Below are 21,209 nucleotides of genomic sequence, written 5' to 3'. Positions count from 1 at the left end.
TGTTCTATTTGCCATTTTATGATCAGGTCAATGTTCCCAATTTACAGAGGAGGAAGCTGCAGCTCCAAGTCCCTGGGGCCCCAGACCAGCGTAAGAGAGCATGCTCCAGGAGCTGGATTCTGTTTTGGTTCTGCTCTGTTGCTGATCGCTGTGCAACCTGAGGTCGGTCACTGCTCTTCTCGCCCTTCATTTCGCCATTTGTAGAAAGGAAATCATGATCTACCATGTTTCCCTCAGTGGACACAACGAGACCGGGGCTGGCTTCAGGAGCCTGAGGCCTGGGCACTGAGAAAAGCTCCACTCTTGGCTTAACACTCTGCTGTTGCCATCTTGAAATTCTTAATAATTTTCGAAGAAGGGGCCCTGCCCCGGGCCCCACAAATTATGTAGCTGGTTTGGAATGAGAAAAAGGAGGTCAGGGTGCCTCTCAACGTGCCAAGGGCCCCATTACCTTAAGTAGACACTACATGAACTCAAGACGGATTTACTAAAACCTTTCTAGGTGTACACAGCCCCGAGTCAGGCTCAGGAGCGGCAGATACAAAAGTGGGGCTATGGTGATGGGCCGGCTCTGTGGCTTAGCGGTTAAGTGCGCGCACTCTGATGCTGGCGGCCCGGGTTCGGATCCTGGGCGCGCCCCAAGGCACCACTTCTCCGTCCAGCGCGAGGCCGAGTCCCACATACAGCAACTAGAAGGATGTGAACCTATGACATACAACTATCTGCTGGGGCTTTGGGGGGAAAAAAATGAATAAATAAAATCTTTAAAAAAAAAAAAAGTGGGGCTATGGTGAACATGATGTAGTCTACACAGAAATTGAAAAATAATGATGTACACCTGAAATTTATATAATGTTATAAACCAATGTTACTGCAATAAAAAAAAAAGAGTGGGGCTATGACACTGAGCCTGCCTTTCAGGAGATGACCAAACGGCTGAGGAAACCACACTACACAAGGCAAGTGGAAAACAATACAAAACAACACATAACAATGAGCCAAAAAGATGTGCCAGGTTAAGATACAAACACTTCCAGAGTGCCATCCACATGTAATGTACCACACCCAGCACCTCCCCCTGAGCAGCTCAGAGGCAGGAGGAAAAAGACCCAGGGCCTTGATCCACTGTAAGAAGTGGCAGAGCAAGACGAAGTGTTTGCACTGCGAGAATATAGAGGAAGAGGAGGAACTAGCTGTCGAGGGCTCCAGGGAGTAGACACTGGAGCTGGGTCTTGAAGGATAAATAGGAGTTGGCTGGCAGAGAGCAAGGGGAAGGGACAGGGAACAGACGTTCTCCGAACAAACAACTACTGAGCATCTATTACATGTCAAGCCCTGTGCTGGGCACAGGTGAGCAAAATAGCCTTGGTCTGCTTGTGATGAAGGGCTCCCACTCAGCGGGGAAGACAGATGTTAATCAAGTCATACCCAGGTAAACGCATTCTCAGACACTGTGATAAATGGCCCGAAGGGTAAACTCAAGGTGCCCTGAGGACACGCAGCTGGGAGACTGACCTAGCCCTGGGGGAAGGCATCCCCAGGAAGTGACTTCTGAGCCGTTACCTGAAGGATGAGGAGGAGCTAGGTGGGGGGCCACTTCTGTGTTCAGGGGCACACATGTGTAAAGGTCCTAAAGCAGGAAGAGCCGGGGCCTTTGGATAAACTGGAGGAAGAAGGTGTGGCTGAGGCCTTGGGAGCCAGGTGAATGGGCTCCAGGTGAGCCGGCGCTGGGCCAGGTGGGTCTCTATGAGGGTGAGCACAGGTATTCAACACTGGGGAGTCAGGTGGAGTCTGAGCTTTACAAGACCACTGTGGCTGCAGTGTGGAGAAGAGACTGGGGCAGAGCTGGAGGGCAAGTCCCCTCAGGACCAGGTGAGAGCCGGGTTTTGGCTAGGGGTGATGGAGAAGGGATGGTGAGGATGGCAGGGTTTGGGACACTTCGGCAAGTGGAAGTGCCGGCCGGGAGCAGTGTAGGAGCCAGGACTGTCACCGCAGCTGCAGGAAGGGGTGTGGCCTGACGTGAGAGCTGCCCAGCCTGCCGGTGAAGGCCCTGAGGACACGCTGAGCAGCTGGATGGGACTCCACAGGCCACGGAGAAGACTACGGGGACTGGAAAGCAGAGTGGATTCATCCTTAAGACAGTCGGTAGCACTGTGAACGTCTGTGAAGTGTTCCGGAGGCAGGGTCAAAACGTGGTGACCGACCAGATCTGGGAACTATCTAGGGCACTTCTGGGAGACACTGTGCACTGGATGGGGTGGCGGGGTAGGGGCACTTTGGGAAGAAGGAGTAACACGAGTGAAGGTGAAGAACTGGAATCCTGGCGATGCCACTTAGCAGCCATGTGGCCTCGGCGAACATTCATTCATTCGATCAACAAATTTGTTGAGCACCTACTATGTATTGGGATACATCAGTGAAAAAACAGTCAAAAATCCCTATGTACATTCTAGTGAGAGGTGAGAACAGACAAAATAAAATAAACAAAAATTAACCAATGGGTATATAATGTAATATGGAAGAGGCGATAGGTGCTATGATAAAAAACCAAGCTGGATGAGGGGGAACAGGAGTGCGGGGTGGTCAGGTGGGCCTTCCCGTGCAAAGACATGAAGGAGGGGAGGAGTGAGCCGTGGGAAGCCCAGAGCAGAGCTGGACAGAGACCCTGGGGTGGGAGCGGGTGGGGTGTGTGTTGGAGGACCAGCAAGAAAGGCCCTGGATGGGGCAGGAAGGAAGAGAACGAGGGGAGGAGGGAGAACAGAGGAGCGCATCACAAGTGAGAACCCCACTTTGACCTGTAAGGAAGGGTAGCTACTGCGAGGCTGTGATCAGAGGCATGGCCTGGCCTGACTTGGGTTTTAGCAGGGCCACCCTGACTCAGAGCAAGATTGAGGGGCGAGAGTGGAAGCGGGGGGACCAATGAGGAGGCCGTGGCAGGAACCCAGGCAAGAGGGAGGCAGCGGCAGTGGGGTGCGGGGCGGGCAGGACATCAGGAGGGCCAGCGGGCGTGGTGTGGGGCGTCAGAGGAGGGGCGCATGACGGTGACTCCCAGGTTTTGGGGCTGAGCAACTGAAAGTGGGCGTTCCTATCAGCCAAGATGTGTGAGATACAAGTGAGCAGTTTTGGGGAAAGACAAGGAGCTGAATTTTAGACAGCTTAGAGCCTTTCCTATCTCTAAGCCTCAGTTTCCCTATCTGTAGACGCGAGTGACAACGGGACCTGCCTCAAGTGCTGGCTGTGAAGATTAAGTGAGGCAACACAGCAAGAAAGCACTAGGCACAGCGCCTGGTGCACAGCAAGTACTCAGTAGATATTAGTTACTGTCACTAATGACAAGATCAGCAGGTGACATAGACAATGTAAGTAAATGATATTTTTGCTCTGGGATGAGGGGTGGGAGTAAAATTAAACAAACAATTAAGAATTCTCAGATTTAAAATACCCTACCTTCTTTTTCTCTCTTCTTCCCTCCTAGTTCACCCATCAGCCCCCAACTGGCTCCAAGGAACGATAAGGGGTGAAGAGCTATGCGGGGGCGGGGAGAACAGGACCTCATTTCCATGTTCCACGTGCTGCCCCAACTCATCGGGGGTGCCTTAAATTTATTTATTTTATTTATTTAGTGTGTTTGTGTGTGTGTGAGGAAGATCAGCCCTGAGCTAATATCCATGCCAATCCTCCTCTTTTTGCTGAGGAAGACTGGCCCTGAGCTAACATCCGTGCCCATCTTCCTCCACTTTTTATATGTGACGCTGCCACAGCATGGCCTGACAAGCGGTGCACCAGTGTGCGCCCGGGATCCGAACCCGGGCCACCAGCAGCGGAGCGTGCGCACTTAACCGCTACGCCACGGGGCCGGCCCCAGGGGATGCCTTAAAGCAGGGTCTCAACCTCGGCATTATCGACGTTTTGGACTGGATAATCCTTTGTGGTGGGGGCTGTCCTGCGTATTGCAGGGTATTTAACAGCATCCCTGGGCTCTACCCACTAGATGCCAGTAGCACCTCCCCCTTGGTTGTGACAGCCAAGAATGTCTGCAGACGTTGCCATGTGTCCCCTGGGGGGCAAAGTCACCCCCGGTTGAGAACACTGCTTTAAAGAAATAGCTGACACATACTCTGGCTTACTATTGGCCAGGCGCTATTCTTAACCCTTCACATATATGAATCATTCAGTCTTCACAACAAACATCCCTAAAAGGTTTTACAAATGAGGACATGGAGACACAAAGAGGTAAAGTAACTTGCCTGTGCTCACCCAGCTAGTCTGTCCTGCTCTGTACTGGGGCAGGATTTGAACCCAGATTGTCTGGGCTCTTACCCCTACGCTATATTGCTCTCCAGTATACAAGTAAATGGATAAAAGTGCGCTCAGAGCCAGGGAGGGGGAGGCAGGACTGAGGCCTGACTTGCAGCTCTGGCTGGGAGTCCCACACCAGGCGGCACCTCAAGTTCCCTAGCGACATCAAAACTGGGACACCAGGGAGGATTTCCACAAGCTCCACACTCAGTAATTAAACTGCGACCTCCCAGACTCAGGGCCTCATGAGCAACTGCCTTAATTAATAAATTCCACCTTCCAGTCTCTGAGTCCACAGCTGGGCTCAGCATTCCCGAACCACGCTCCACCAGCAGGGGCAAAGCAGGTCTAGTGATGCTCTGCGAGCCAGGGAGTTTGCACTATGAGGACCATTCTTAGTGGATGAGGTTGGGATAAGGAATTTGTCCTGAGGTCACCAACCCAAATTCAGACCTGATCCAAAGCTCCTTCCTGCTCCGTAAAGCCAGGCGACGTTACAGAACAACAGTGATAATTACTGTTGTTGCTAGAGCATTTTCTAAGGGCCAGGGACAATGTCAGTCACGGTGAGCATATTGTCTCATTTAATTTGAGTCCTCACAACAAGCCTGCAAGGTAGGAATTATTCCCATTTTATACATGAGACAACTGAGGCTCAGAGAAGGTAAGCAGCCTGCTCAAGGCCACAGAGCTAATAAGTGACAGAGCCTGGATCTGAAGTCATGCTTTCTCTCCATCCTATCAGCCCCTTCTCGCTCAGAAGTTGATAGAAGCATTAACCATTTTAACTAAAACTAAAATGAAAACCCTCTTTACAGGAAAAAAGAAAGCTAGGGCCCCAAACTACTGCCAATCAGAAAATAAGATAAGGCAGCATAACAACTAAATACAGTGAATGGTCCTTGATGGGACCCAGGGAGGAGAGAGGGGAAGGAGTCACAAAGGCCATTACTGGGCAATTGGAGAAAATCTAATAGGGAGTATTTATTAGATAATAGTATCCTATCAATGTTATATGTGTTGATTGTGATGATTATATCGTGGTTATGCTGGAAAATATCCTGGTCCTTAAGAGATACAGGCTGTAGTATTTAAGGGTAAAATGTCTCAATGCTTGCAACTTACTCTCAAAGGGTTCAGGAAAAAGTGCGTGTGTGTGTGTGCGCGTGCAGAGAGAGAGACAGAGTGCGTAAGCAAATACGGCAAAATGTTAACATTGGCGAATCTAGGTGAAGGCTTAGGGGTGTTCACTGTACTATTTCAACTCTTCTATAGATTTGAAATCAAATTTAAAAGTCGAGAAAACATTAAAAAGCCGCTGGGAAATGGGGACGTGGAGAGGCCTACAGTCGCTCTCCAAAGGCTCCTCGATAGGTGTGGAGTTGTCTGTAACCCATCCTGATTGCCCCACATCTGCCAGGGCCGGCCCTCTTCGAGTGGGGTGCAGCTATGAAGCCCAAATAAAGACAGGCCCTCCTCCTCTCTGGCCGCAGGTCTGCTGGCACAGGAGTGATTCCCAACTCTCAACAATTACCCTCTGAACACCCCTACCTCAGAGCTGCGACATGCTGTCAAAGCAGTACGGTACATTCTGTTCCAGGTGTGAACCACTCGGATGAGGGCCCTTCGGTAAAGGTTCTTGAAGCACTAAAACCAAATCCACCTGACCTGATTTAAAACAGCCCAACAACAGAGTGTTGCTGCCCTGCCCGGCCGTCCTGATGACCACGGGAAAGGCACCACAGAAAACCAAAGTGAGGCTGGGAAGGGGGCACCTGGAAGCACTAGGAGGGCTTTGGGGGTGCATCCTCCTGTCCACAGTGTGACTCCCCCTCAGAACAAGCCCTGAAGGCCACTCTTGCACACGGCACCTGCAGGCATGTTCCAGGACAGGCACAAACCTGCCCGGAGCCAGCTCCCTCAGGACCTGTGCACTGGACAGGAAGCGAAAAGAAAGGGCTCTGTGATCTCGTGCAGGGGCAGGCGGTCAGATCCCAGCTGTCCACCACATTCCCTGCACACTGGTGGTTCTTAGTCGGTGCCATCTGGCAATGTCTGGAGACATTTTTGATGGTCATAACCGGGAGGGTGCTACTGGGTAGGGGCCAGGGGTGTTGCTAAACATCCTATGATACACAGGACAGCCCCCACAAGGCATTGTCCGGCTGCCGTGTCCATAGAGCCGAGGGTGAGAAACCCTGCTTGGTGGTCACCTCGGAGTTACCAGTGGCACCAGGCTCCTTCAACACCTCTGGGCCTTCACGTCTGCTGGTCCCTCAGCCTAGAATGCCCTTCCCTACTTACTGTTCACTGTTCTACTGTCACCTTCTGCCCTGAAGCCTATGTCTGCACACCCGCCCAAATTTCCCCCACTCACAGCACTGCCCTGACACTGTGCCTGGGTGTCTGAGTACTGTTTCCACCTCCAAACCAGAAGCTCTCGGAGGGCAGGCCACAGGGTGGCTTTAAGGCCCTCACAGGCCCCAGGCAGCCTTATTCTCAGAGACATATTAAAATGGACCCACATCTCTCATTAAGTAGAATTCTCATAACTCATAAGCGTAGAGAGAACTGATACATTTTTTTCAGGTCTCCAATATTTTTGTGGACCCTCGAGAAGGTCGTAGGTCGTAGGCTCTGTGCTGGAGAATCCAGATGGACGAAACAGTGCTGCAGGTCACATCTGGTGCTCCATAAACAGTTAAGCGAATGAACAGATTTGAGGAGCCTGTGTTAGCTTCATTTGGGAACCACGAAGGAAGCCCCCAGCCCCAGAATGTCCTCCCCTCAGGGAATCTAAAACACCAAGGAATTGAAGGAGTCTGAATGCATATATTATATAATGTTGATGTAACTGGATTGGTATAAGACATCTGTTTAGAACTTCTGGTTTAAAACATTTATCCTGTGATTTTGGCCTGATTGGTAGAAAAAGTTACCCAGACCTCGCTGTCTCTTCAAGTCCTGAATTGGGTGAAACCCAGCTTTTCACAGCTAAGGAAGAGCACCTGGCAGGCTTGCTCTGCTGGCCTCTTGCGGTTCAAGAACAATGCAAACAGGAAGGGAATGTGGAGCCGGAGGAAGTTTCCAGGCTGCACCGGGACACTCCCGATCCTGGGCTGTTGTTAGGCTCTGTAGTTCTGACCAAGGGACATGCAGGTGGTGGTTTTATCTCCACACAGTAGGGGAATAAGGACAGAAGGAGAGAAAGGCATCTTTTGACCTAATTTAAAAAAGAGATTATTTTTTCTTTCCAGAGAACAGCTAGAATCTTGAAACCTGGCCAAGCCAAAGCCTGAGACCTAAGTCAGGAACCAGCGCCTACAGAATCCGGCTCCGGATCTTCCTCTGATTCAGTCTAACTCGTCACCTTCGGCCTCTGGCAGGTTCCAGGGGAATGGGTCATGCAGACTCCAGAGCCCTTGTCTATTTATAAGTGGATGTAAGGGCTGGAACTCTCAGCTCTCAAGTGGGTGCAAGAAGCCCCCCACTCCTGGGCAGGAGGTCTCGCAGGCTGGATGACCTCCACCACGGGCTGAGCACCTGGCAGTGTCAAAAGCCCACCTGTGCAAGTTGATGGCAGAAGGACCCTTTTCTCTCCTGAGACTTAGATCAACATCTGAGATGCCCCCAGCATGCTGACAACCACCCCCCTCCAATCCCCCACCAAGGGAAAACTCAATTTGTATCACTGGTCAGATTTCTTAGGGACAGAGCTGAAGTCAACTTTAGGCTGGAAGGACCAGTTCCAAGCCTAATAATCCCAGGGAAGGAGCCTGGCCAGGAGGTTCCACAGACCTTGGGTCACCTCCAGAGAAGGAGGCCAGAATGGAAATTTCAACCCATGGAAGCTCCGTCAACCCCGCTGCCCACAGCTATGTCAACTCTTACAGGGTCACCATTTAAAATTTTAATTAAATTGGGAAATTTAAAAGTTGTTTTTAAAGAGAAAGGGGAAAAACTGACACAGTGCTATTTATTTGTCAGGAGCTGCACAAGGTCCCTTCACTCAGAGCCATACGGACATGTCCACACCACCCTCATTCTCTCAGGGACAAGCCTTGCTCTCGGAGGCAGGCCCCGGCACGGCAGGGCCCAGCCCTCCCAGCGCCCCATGGAGGCTGGCCTGTTCAAGAATCACCGCCCTCTCCAGCTCTTCTCCCTTTGCCCCTACTCTCCCTCCATCCCTCCCCTCATTAAAGTCTCCTATAATTGGTTTGAATACATGAGTTTTCTGAACGGGGTTCAGTGCATCCCCCTAGAATCCCAGGACCAGGATGGCCTCCAGCTTCCTGTTGGAGAATTAGGTCACTAAACCAATTGGGTCATGTGCAGGGTGAGGGCTCAGTCCCCTAGTCGCACCCCCAGAGGCGGCAGGCTGGCAGCCTCTTGGCCTCCAGAGCCAGCGCCCTCCTCATTGCCCAGCTCTGGGGATGGCTGTCCTCAGGATCTAGCTGAGAGGCTCTAGGCATGACCTCCTGGTTGAAATTTCTTCCTCTAAACTCTTAAGAAAATAAGTTTTACGGTTACTGCCTCCTCTTTCCTATAGACTTTCAGCATACAGATATGTGCTAATTTGCATAAAAATATAGGTAGGTTTGTTTACCTCGAAAGCATACCCATACCACTGCTACAAACTGCAAAGATTCATTACAGCCACACATCACATATGCCACACTGTTTGTTTGGATAACTGCTTCTGCCCTAATACACAGGCGGTGACCTTCCCTCTCCTTTCTCTCCAGCTACCTCTGAACAAAAAATAATCCAAGGAAGGAAGAAATCTCCCCCTAAGAGGCTGCTGAAGACTCAGTTTCCTTCCTCCCTCAATGTTTAACAAGCTGATAATCAAAATCAAAAATATTTTAGAAAAGGACAACTCCAGAATCTACATGCATTTATTCCATTAACTCGCTGGGGGAAGTAGCATGAAGATGAGAACTCCTGATGGGTCACAGAACTTGTCCAGTCTGAAGCCAAGGACGGTGGTGGCTGGAGGTGAGGTGAGGGATGATCAGAGAAAATATACATGCTTGGAGGAGATAGGAAAACACAGCGTCTAATACAGCAGGAATCTACCCACGGTCACCCAGAGGGTTTGCTCAGGGCTAGGGCCACTGTGGAAAAGCTCAGAAGAGTGGACAGAAACGGACTGGAGGCTGCAGGAGCCCGTGTGAGGGCTCTAAGAAAGAAACTGTCCCCATTCCCAATGGGTGTAGGCATAAACACCCAGACTAGGCACACCCAGATAATCCAGTTCAGGAGCCAAATCCCCATCACCCGTTTGTAATGACATCTCCCATTCCCAAAGCCACGAAATCATTAGTCACCAAGCTACGGAAAGGGAGCAGAAGCTCCTGGCAAAGCTGGCCTGTTAGCGCTCCCCTGGCAAAAAGACTCCTGCTTTCACAGGCCAGCTACTCACCCAAGACTGTCACATTTCATAAAAAGGAACCCAGGAGTCTTTACAAGCCCATATCCACAGAATGCAAGCAGAACCTGACCTCTCAAAAACTCTCAGCTGAGAGGAAAAAGCTTATATCAAAGTTCTCTGAGAGAGAGGTTAATTACACTACATTTTAGTTTGATGGTATTCCTGAGCATCAAGACTTTGTTTAAATCTCAGAGAACTAAACTTCCTTACAAATTTACTTGGAGCACAGAACACAGTGTTAAAACAAAACAAAACAAAAGTACAGGCACCAATGCACACCAGTTCTTACCCGCTTCTAGAAAAGTCATGTAAGTCTGCCAGAAAGATACGCAGTCATAAAAACTTCCAAGTCCAAAGAAGAATAACTTGCCCAAAAAAGAAGTTCCTAAGGGAAAGGGAAAGAGATGACTGCAAGTTGTAAAAGAAGGGGAAAGAAACCAGAAATCCAGGACAATAACCCAGAAGGGCCAGGTGAAGCCGAGGGGACTGCAACCGAAATAAATTCCAGACGCAATAAGGTCGGTTTTTTCTCCTCACCTTTTTATTTTGAAAAATGTCAAAGCTGCAGAAAATCTGACAGAATAGTACAAGGACATCCCAATATCCTGTCCCTAGAGTCACAACTGTTAACATTTTGCCACACTCGTCTCAGACCTCTCCACATTGCGGCAGTACGGATGCTGCCTTTATCCTGAGACATTTGAAAGTAAATGCAGATATCACGGCACTTTGCTCAATTCTCCTCACGCTTCTCCTAAGGCTATGTTCCTACATAACCACAATACTATTTTCACCCCCAAGGAACTTAATAATGACCCAGTGGTATTATTCTCTGATGTACAGCCCATATCCAAATTTCCCCAACCCCTCGCCCCTGACTTTGGCCATTACTGGTTTTTAATCCAGGATCCAATCGAGGATCTCAATTGCATTTGGTTCCCATGCTCTTTCACCTCCTTTGGCCTAGAAGTGTTCACTAGCTTTTCTGTTTATCATGACATTAACATTTTTAGAGTCCAGGACCGTTGTTTTTAGGATATTCCACAATCTGGAATTTTCCAATTGTTGCTTAGAATTAGAGTAAGGTTAAACATTTTAGCAAGAAACTATCATAGCTGATGTTGTCAACGTCCCCCTGGAGGCACACACACAATGCCAGTTTGCCCCATTTCTGGTGATGCCGGGTTTGAACCCTTGGTTATGGAGCAAAGTTTTAAATGTATAAAATAGAGAGTAAGTATATTAGAAGAAAACAGTGAGAGAACAAAATAATACAAAATGAAACCCAGAAGTTATAAAAGAAAAGATTTAAAAATCTGATTAGATAAAAATCACAACTCTCTGCATGGAAAAAACAATATAATCAAAAGAACAATGACAAATTGTGAAAATATATGTAACATATATCACACTCATAGGACAAACTTCCCTAATATATAAAGAACACTTATAGATCAATAGGAAAAAGACTGCCAACCCAAGAAAGAAATGGGCAAACAATATAATAGATTGTTCATAAATGGCTCTTAAAAATATGAAATGATGCTCTATTACCTCATAAGGAAAATGCAAATTAAAATTATAATGATATACCACTCTTCATCTATCAGATTAGCAACAATCAAAAAGTTTGATGACTTCTGCCAAGGTATGGGGGAAACAAGTATTCTTGTACAATTTTAGTGGGCATATAAAAGGCTACCATCTCCATGGAGGGCAATTTGGCAATACTTAAAATTTAAACAGCTTTAGCAACTCAGCCTGTAGGAATTTATCCTATAGATACACTTACACAAATGCACAAAAATATACGTAGACGAATATTCCTTGTTAAACTCATAAAAGACAGAAAACTTAAATGCTCACCAATAGGGGACTGGTTAAAAAAAATTAAAATATAACCAATGAAAAGAATGCCATGGAACCATTAAAACAAGTGAGGTAGTTCTAAATGACCTTAGACAAGTAACTTAACCTCTCTTTGCCTCAGTTTACTCATCCGCAAACCATAGATAGTAACAGTACTTAGTTCAGAGGGTTGTTGTGAGGAGTAAATGAGTTAACACTTGCAACAACACCAGGCACCCAGGAAATGCTCAAGAAGTATTAGCCCAGCAACGACGATGATGGTGATAATGGTGGTATGGAATGAGTTCCAGTAGTTATTGTGAAGGGAAAAAGTAAGGTGCAGAACGCTGTGTATTACAGTGGGAAAAAAAATAGCATGTCAGGCGTCTGTGTGGTCACACGTGTGCATGATGCACTTGTACATATGTAGAATGTCTCTGGTTAAGATACACAAGACGTTGGCCAACAGTGGTCTCTTTCGGGGCTGAGGGAGGGAGGAAAACTTAGTTTTCACCATATAGACTTTGAATTCTATATTATGTATAAATTACCTACTCCAATAATAATAACGATATTTTTTAAAGGAAGTAGAATGGAGTCAGAAGATGAGAATGAATAAAAGATCTTCCTCTGGGTGGTCCGGCCAGTTCAGTGCAGTGCCTGATGTTGCGCATTCAAGCTCTGCCATCATCGCTCACAGGCCTAAGAAACGTCTTCTCTTCCTAGGAGACAGGAAGTGAGGGTGGGTAGCCAACACCTAGAGCAAGTGTGAGGTGATGGGCACATGCTGCCTCCCAGGAGGCAGTGGCAGCTTCACCCCAGGAGGGAGGAAGGACTCTGCACTTGTTCCGGCTGACTCTGCTCCACCTTGTCCCACCATAAACTCCGGAAGGCTGCTCAGTGCAGGAAAATAGAGCCAGAGCCCTGGAGAGACACCCCCACAGCCGGCACGCACACCTGTAAGCCCCACCATGTCCTCCTAAAAATCACCAAGACCCCATCTTCCCGTAACTCCAGTAATCGGCTGGAAGAACGCCATATGCCCTATGAGGCCACTGAGCAGTGCCAACAGCAGGGACGGACACGGGGGCGGAGGGTACCCTCTGCCTCTGTCGGGAAGCCAAGTGTGGAGCACAGTCAGGAACGGCACTCACACAGGTCTGAGATCACAGCCTGGCCAGAGCTGACCTTGACAGTTTCCCTACCACCTTTTGCTCCCTCCTTTGTAAATAAGATTGGATCACTCAGGGCTCAGAACGACCACTTCACCAGCTTAAAATCCTCAAGTCATTTTGGCAGTACTCACAGCTTCACATATTTAAATAAATCCTCCTTCCCTACACACACAAGAGAAACATAAAATTACAAATGGAAAATCATTCAAATGTCCTCTACCTGGAGAGAATAGAAGAAACCTAGAGGGTCCAAATCACATTTTAGCTCATATTCCTGCAGTAGAAAAACATTCTTCAAGGACAAGGGTCAGGATGGTCTGTCGGAAGCCAGGGCTGCCTGGGGCAGGAGGCTGTGAGGCCTTGCTCTGGGCAGGGAGGTCAAGGCTAACTCATCTCCTTGGAAACTGGGTCTCTAGTTTGCCTGGTGATTTAGCAGGAAGAACAAGGGCGGAGCCCACATTGTGAAAGGTATTTGAATCAGGCCCCACAAGGGACCCTGATCACCCCAGGAAGCCCCGCCTGCAGAATCCAGGACTGCAGGATGACAAGGCCGTAACTTCATCTGTGTCGGGGTTGTTATTCAGTTCAGGGACTCGGACCACAGGATTCCAACAGCAGGAAATATGTGGGCTGGATACTCAGGAGACATTAAGGCCTGAAAAAACCTTAATTGGAGCTGGTCTCCAAAAGCCTCCCACCCAGCTCTCCACGTGGGAGAGGATATGGAAGTGGGTCACGTTCTCCCAGCTGAACTGGTGTTACTGTGGCCTCCAACCACACCTGAGGAAGCCGAGGGGCACGGAGTGACCTGGTCTCCTTGCTGGGCCAGCCACTTCCTCCTGATCAGACGCTGAATTGTTCTGGGGCCCCCAGATTGAAGGGGCAGCTGATTAGCACCAGGAAGGCTACACACAGCGACATGTCAGGCGCTGAGGAAAGTAACACCACCCAGGAGTCTACCACGCTGTCCTGGCACCCTCCTCACACTCCGAATGTGGGCAGACGCCTCTGCCAGTCCTTCACCCTCTGCACCCCAGCCCTGGCTGGAGGGAGAGAGGAAGAACACCGTGTGCTTTTGCATGAACTGCTGGGCCTCCCTGACCTCGCTCTTTGAAGAGATCTCGAGGCAGGTGCTGGGCAGACTAGGGGAAGAAAGATCCCTCCCCCACCCCATTCTGCACATACTGACCCCAAATGGGGGCTCGAGGACACAGGTGTCCCAGGCATCAGTTCCTTCAGGAACCCTGTGGGCATGCCAGAGAGTACGGAGCAGCTAGCCCCACAGCCCGCCTGCCTCCATATGCCTGCTTTCCCAAGTTGGCAGAGGGAGACCTGCCAGAAGGGAGAGAATTCTGGAGAGACAACGTGTGGCGGTCATTTCATAAGAAAGGCCCTGGATTGGTAGCATAACTTGAAAAAACTTCGGAAAGAGCCCACCACCATGATCATTCCTCCCTGACTTGAACCCAAGTAACAAAGGGTTAAGGCTTTAAGTGGAAAGGGAGTTCTTACTGATGGGGGGCTGCCAAGGTGCTAATTGTTTCTCAAGATGCCCACACCAAGTGCAGCTTTTGTTAAGTGTGACACAGAAGGGCTCTAATCTATTAACTCTTCCTTTGCTCTTCTGGGAACCCAAACACAGCCCTCTACCTTAAGGCCCACCCAGGCCAGGTACCCATGGGGGCCAACATGTGCATCTGGAAATTACATCCTGACCCTCCTGGAGAGTTCACAACACTCATCAACATGTTCTTTCTTTATTCACATGACTCCAACTAGATAATAAGCCTCTTGGCCTAGACTATAAGGAAGAACTATTTTTACCCTGCTCACCATAGTATTCCCTGCCTACCATGAGGCCCAGATCATAACAAAAGCTCAGTAAATATTTATTAATTGAATTAATGAATCATTAGAAGAAAGGAGGGATGGAAGGAAGGACGAATGGAAAACAGCCATCACTTCTTGGTATCTCTGTGTTCCTGGCTTATATTATAAAGACATTATAGCCAGGATTAGAAACCAAGCCCTTAAAGCCCCTCTAAGGCCCTGCCATCAGTGGTCCCCAATCATGTTATGATGCACAGTATACACACAGAAGCTTATACAGTACAACATGACCATGGAAAACAGAGAGGCACTCAGGAGCCTCACTCCTTAAGAAACTTCAGAAGCAGAAAAATGATGTTTTGGTCCAGCTATGCCCGCACTGAAGGACACCTTTCCCTCTGTGGACTGTTGTCTTTCCCTTTTAACAAGGCTTCGAGGAGGATCAGGGCATAATAGGTCTTTAATAACCCAGTATAACAGCAGTTGGTGCTCAGCGCCCTTTCTTTTTTTTTTTTTTTAAAGATTTTATTTATTTTATTTTTCCCCCCAAAGCCCCAGTGGATAGTTGTATGTCGTAGCTGCACATCCTTCTAGTTGCTGTATGCGGGACTCGGCCTCAGGATGAACGGAGAAGTGGTGTCTCGATGCGCACCCGGGATCCGAACCCGGGCCACCAGCATCGCAGCGCGCGCACTTAACCACCAAGCCACAGGGCCGGCCCATCAGCGCCCTTTCATGAAAGAAGTTCAAAAGCACTTTGGCTCCAACATCATAATGTCCCCAGGAGCTCTGATGGTATAAGTATCATTATCCCCGTTTATAGTTGGGGAAAGTAAGGCAAAGGGAGGTTAATTAGCTTGCCCAAGGTCAGATGAGACAGAGAAAGGGCGTAGGATTCAAGCTCTTTACAGCAGCCAGTGAACTAACTGTGGCCACCCTAACAATGTCACCCACGCTGGGCTTAAGGGAGATTGTTTTCTTCTCTAGTGCTTCTGCTCAGAAGCAGTACCTAATATGGTGCTCAGAGCTTGTGCTTGGGAGCCACACTGCCTGGGTTTGAATTCTGACACTGTTTGTGACAGGCCTGACCTCAAACTTTTCCAGGCCTCAGCTTCTTAATAGTAATATAATAGTAAAATAGTAATAATGGCACACATCTGAGAAACTACAGTGAGGATTAAATGAGACCACGTATGTAAAATGCCACTATCATTCATATTCTCATTTTCTAAATGAGCACATATTACTCTCATGATAAAAAAACCAATTACCTGAGAAAAAGGTTGCACCCACTCTGGGTTTAGTTTTTACAAGGCTACAGATGACATATGACTAACAGGCATTTTGGATTCCGCCAATGAAATGCCCCAGCACCCTGAAAGTGACTTGCAGCACAAAAGTTCTATTTGATTTTCACTAACTCGTGTTGGCCTCTCAAGATTAGCAGAGCAAGTGGTATCATGGACACTAACTGGCAAGTGGACGCCTGAGTGAGGATTTGAGAAGCCAGCCAACTGCACCCAGTCTGTACAGGCCCGCTCTGGATCCCTGGAGAGCTGAGCCCCTGGGTTTGAAACACCATTTCTCTGAGTGTTCTGCTGAGCTTCCCAACTCTGCTCAGCCCAGACCAAAGAGAACCAATGCTTTCTAGGTACCACCATGTTCCTGATCACGCAGGAGGTGTTCAGAGCGGATGGTGTGGCCTGACCCTCTATAGAGAGCCTGGTGATACTTAGCAGAAGAGTGGAAGAGAAGTGAAGGTGGGGTGGAGGAGGAAAGCTGCCCAGTCAATCCTGGCATACTCCCAACAAGGACACTGTGACATATATGTGTGTGGGTGTCCTTGATGCACATATGAAGAACAGCAGCAAAACTCCAAGGTTACTCCAGAGTTACTGTCAAGATAAGAAGCTTTAATACATGCAGAGAGGAGCAGAGAACATAGGACACGCCACTGCACAGGACAAGTTGCTAAAAGCTGGCAATGCTCATTCATTCAAGAAACACTTACTGATTACCTACGTACTCAGGGAGAAAAGACGGCTCAGTGGAATCTACAGGACATACAGACACACACAACTGGACCTTCGTCAACATAGCCAATGGCGCCCATGCCTCCTGGGTACCCAGGCCAGAGAAATGAGGAACCTGACGGGAATAAAGTCAACACTGCTGGCCTCCAAAAGCCATCCCAGGACAAGGAGAGCCCACTCACTGCTCTTCCTAGCGTCTTGCTCTTTCTCCTAGGATGGACCCCCAGGAAATGTTCCCATGCAGTGACTTCCCACTGTTCAGAACTGACGAGTAAAATCCAAACTCACTACGACCACAGATCCAGCCCCTGCCATCTCCTCGCTCACCACACTCCAGCCCCACTGAGCTTATTGCTCCTGCTCTTGCTCTCCTCCCTGCCCATCATCCGGGTCTCCATTCAAAAGCTACCTCTTGGGCCGGCCTGTGGCTTAGCGGTTAAGTGCGCATGCTCCGCTACTGGCGGCCCTGGTTCAGATCCCGGGCGCGCACTGACGCATCCCTTCTCCGGCCATGCTGAGGCCACGTCCCACATACAGCAACTAGAAGGATGTGCAACTATGATGTACAACTATGTACTGGGGCTTTGGGGAAAAAAAGGAGGAGGAGGATTGGCAATAGATATTAGCTCAGAGCTGGTCTTCCTCAGCAAAAAAGAGGAGGATTAGCACAGATGTTAGCTCAGGGCTGATCTCCCTCACCAAAAAAAAATAATAATAATAATAACAAAAGCTACCTCCTCAGAGCCAGCTAAATTTATGATCCTAACCTTCATCCCAGTCAGTCTCCATCTCATTGCTCTGTTTTATTCTCTCTCTTTTCACCATCCTATGTTATTTTCTTCACTTGTTTACTGCCTGTCTCTCCCACTAGAATATAAACTTCATTAGACCAGGCATCTTGGCGATCTTGTTCGTGCTATATCCTCAGCACCTACAACAGTGCCTGGCACAGAGTAGGTGTTCAGTAAGTCATTCAGTTTAACAAATACGGTGTGCCTACAAAGTTTAGGTACTGGACTATAATATTAGACTGAAAACAAAAGGACAAAATCTACGCTCTCAAAGAGCTTAAATTCCGGTGAGTGATAAGAAGCAGATAAATAAATAATGGTGAAATCATAGCTACTACTTCAACCAGGCACGTACTAAGTGCTCGGTGCTCTTCTAAGCATCTAATAAGTATTACTTAACTTAATCCTCCCAACAACTGAGGCATGGAGAGGTTAAGTTACTTGCTGAAGGTCACGCAGCTCATAATGGCAGAACCAAGATCCAAACCCAGATAGTCTTGGTACGAAGTCCATGCTCTGATTAAGAGCTACACTTCATATTTGCTGAGTGTCGAATAACTCCTCGGTCAGCACCCTCAGCAGCTGTTCCCTGCAGGCAGGGCTGGAGAGAGCGCAGACCCATCAAGGAAGGGCTGCCCTGTTCTGCGGGCTCAGTGAGATAGACTGCCGGGTTTACCACTGAGCTGCACCCTGGATGAGGAGTCTGCAAGGGAGTGTGGTCGGATAAAAAGACAGGGACAGGGACAGGACTCCTGGGTTCTAGTTTTAGGTGCTGTGAGACACTCAGGCAGGTCATCTGATATTTGATGAGTTTACTTTTTGTGCAGGACACTGATCTAAACACTGTGAGGGATGCAAAGATGAATCCAATGGAGGCTCTGGCCTCAGAAAGCTTGGAGTCATGTACATATACACGGAGCTGAAACAGAGGTAGAAAGTGGCAGGTGCCATAAGAAAACGTACAAACTGCTGTGGGATTTCAAAAGAGTTACTGAGCCTTTAGGGTCACAGGTGCCCAACCATAAAAGAGGGGACTGGCCTATGTAAACCCCAAGATCCTCTAGTTCTGACAGCATAGATTTGCAGCAGCATGGAGATCAAGCTTTATTCTGGTTAATGCTTCAAGTTCATGGCCACTGAGTTGTCTTCCCACTTACCATAAGAACAGTCCCGATTTCTTTGGGCAACATCTTACAGCAGAGGCAGGACAATAATGCTCTCATTTAAATAATGCAGCCGGATGTGGGAATGAAGCCCAGTGTATTCTGCTCTCCTCCACTTCTAACTGGTTTTTAAACCCACAAACCCTCTTCCATCAAGGAGGGGGATAACCCTTCTGTGAGCACGTTGTTATAACATGGAGAATGCTCCCTATTCACCTTGTTCATGTCTGTATCCTAGAGTCAAGCACAGTACCTGGCTCACTGAATGAGGTTTGCAGAGCTAAGCCTGAGCATAGTCAGGTCTAGAAATTCTCTGCTAGATATATAAATCTCAGTTGGTGCTCCCCGAAGTTTTGCTTTACAGATCTCAGACTCCCCCAGGGGGAGCAGACTGGTTCCACCTCTTCACTGGTACCGCTACCACCTTGGTCCCCCAAGCCACCACCATCTTTTGCCTGGCAGCTGCAATAGTCTGTCTCCCAACTGGCATCCCTACTTCTACCTTTGCTCCTTATAATCCAGTCTCTATACAGTGGCCAGAATGATCTTTTAAAACGTAAATCAGATCTTATCACCTTTCTGCTTAAAATCCTCCAATGGCTTCTAACTGCACTTGGAATAAAATCCAAACTGGTCCTTCCCACTATTATAGCACTTACCACTGCTGAACTTACTTTGTCTGCTTATCTGTTTACTCCCTCCTCTTTAGAATGTCAGCTCCAGGAGGACAGGGGCTGTGTCTGTCTTCACCACTGAAGCCCTGGTGCCTGCAATAGTGCCTGCCACATAGTAAGCTCCCCCTAATGAATGGATAAATCTCCATCCCATAGAGGCAACACGTATTTACAAGGACCACTAACCCCACCAGGAAACCATGAATGACACACTGACATTTAACAGCCGGCACCTTTATTTATGATTCACAGTCCTGCTTTAAATCAGAGGAAACTTGGTATCTCTGGACATGTTAAGTGAGATCAGTATCACTTAGGGTCTAAAGCTAGGAACCAGAGCCCAGTGGTTGCAGCAGGGAGCTAAGAACAAAGGCACTTGAGAACAGAACCTCAGGACAAACTCTGACTTGCCTCCAGGACCCTTACCGTCACACCCTGTGCCTCAATTTACTCAGCGGTCGGCCAGGCACACTTCCCTAAGTTCTGTGAGTGACAAGAGACAAAATAATTAATAGTTATAGCATACTTAGATCCTCAGATAGCAGGTGCTGCAAGCCACACATCTTATTATTCATAAAACTCTTGATTTGCTGCCAACACAGGCCTCCTCAGCCTTCCCAGGGGCTAGCCTGACAGCAGGTACTGCTCAGACAAGTTCAGCACACAAGAAGAGGGAGGTATGTGGGGCCTCACAGAGGTTGGCTGTCCAGACCTATGTGTCTTGGTTACCAGGTTCGAGAAAAAGTAAGGTGGCTGGGGTGCAGGTGATGAAAAGGTGAGAAGTGTGGTTTGGGGCTCTGAGTGGTTAATTTTGCAGGCTCACGTATACACGCCCGCCATACAGGTGAGAGATGTGCCTACAGTGAGTACCTTCCAGGAACACTCACCGGGAGAGGGGGAATGGGGAGACGACAGTTCAATCAAACTAGAGAGAGGAAGGGCCGCCGAGTGGCCAGACCTTAGGCAGCATTTAGTTTGGGGAAATATGGAGGGGCACTATACAGAGGGTCAGGATGCTGAGAGAGGGCGCAGGTGAGAGAAGAGACAAGAGGGCACGGGACCTGGAGTGCTGACAGACGGTGACAACCACGCCGACGCGGTGGGGTGAGCCACAGAGTGGGTGGCCCGGACACCTGTGGAGGCGACCCCAGGACGAAGGTGAGGACGGCTGGAGGGTGGTCTGCGGTGGGGCCGGGGGCGGCGAGCAGCGGGAGGCAGCGGCGGCCAGGCGGGGCGACGAGGCCCGGCCCAGACCAGGGCGCCGCGCCGGGGGCCCGGCCGGTGGTCCCAGCGAGGTCGGGGGCGCCCTCCGCGGCCCCTCCCCGGGAGACAAAGGGCCGGCGGCTCCCCCGAGCCCCGGCGCGGCGCGGGCTCGGACGCTGCGGGCGCGGGCCGGCCTCGGCGCTTACCTGGGCCGCCCGACCCGGCCGGGCCGGCGGGGCTGCGGGTCCGTGCGCGGCGCGCGGCGGCCTGTTCCGGGGCGCGCTCAGCCCGAGCAGCCGCGGCGGCAGCAGCAGCAGCGGGAGCGGCCGCCTCAGCCTCCGCCTCCCGCTCCGTGAGTCACCGCGGCGGGGAGGGAGGGAGGCGCCAGGCCGCCGGGGGAGGGACCGGCGGAGGGGGCGGCATCTGGCTCCGCGCGGGCGGCGGAGGCGCGGCCACGGCAACGCCCCGGGGTGGGGGGACCGCAGAGGTCCGGGCGCCGGGGCGGGGCCTGTGGACGGGGCGGGGCCTGGGACGCGTGGGGACTCTCATTGGTTAAATCGGCCCGTGGGGCGGAGCTTCCAACTGCGGGGAGGGCACTGCGGGCAGCGCGGAGACGCTCATTGGGCGTCTCTGGCGGGGGCCGGGCTGGGGCCGGGGGCGGGGCCACGAGATATGCGGTGGAACAGGGTCGCGGGTAGTGGCCAAGCCGCTATCAGAGCAAAGGGGTGGAGCGGGGTCGGGGGTGGGCAGGGGAGGAGG

The 21,209-nt window shown here is 49.8% G+C and overlaps 1 protein-coding gene across 3 annotated transcripts in view; it reads right to left on the bottom strand.

Annotated features, from left to right (window-relative positions):
* The window catches only part of CTNNBIP1 (catenin beta interacting protein 1), a 49,212-nt gene extending 28,413 nt beyond the window's left edge, over positions 1–20,799 (bottom strand). Inside the window, exon 1 of one of the 3 annotated variants that reach the window (XM_087446855.1) lies at positions 20,657–20,799. The gene's annotated coding sequence lies outside the window, so the exon portion shown is untranslated. Of the gene's footprint in view, positions 1–19,673; positions 19,731–20,308; positions 20,353–20,656 lie in introns of those variants that run through there. The other 2 variants (XM_087446857.1, XM_087446856.1) reach the window with 2 other exon arrangements.
* Between the last annotated feature and the right edge of the window lie 410 nt (positions 20,800–21,209).

The sequence above is a fragment of the Ceratotherium simum genome, chromosome 22 (assembly GCF_057802395.1).
Source record: "Ceratotherium simum simum isolate JZ-2026a chromosome 22, ASM5780239v1, whole genome shotgun sequence".
NCBI lineage: Eukaryota > Metazoa > Chordata > Mammalia > Perissodactyla > Rhinocerotidae > Ceratotherium > Ceratotherium simum.
This window is presented reverse-complemented; position numbering and strand designations above follow the sequence as displayed.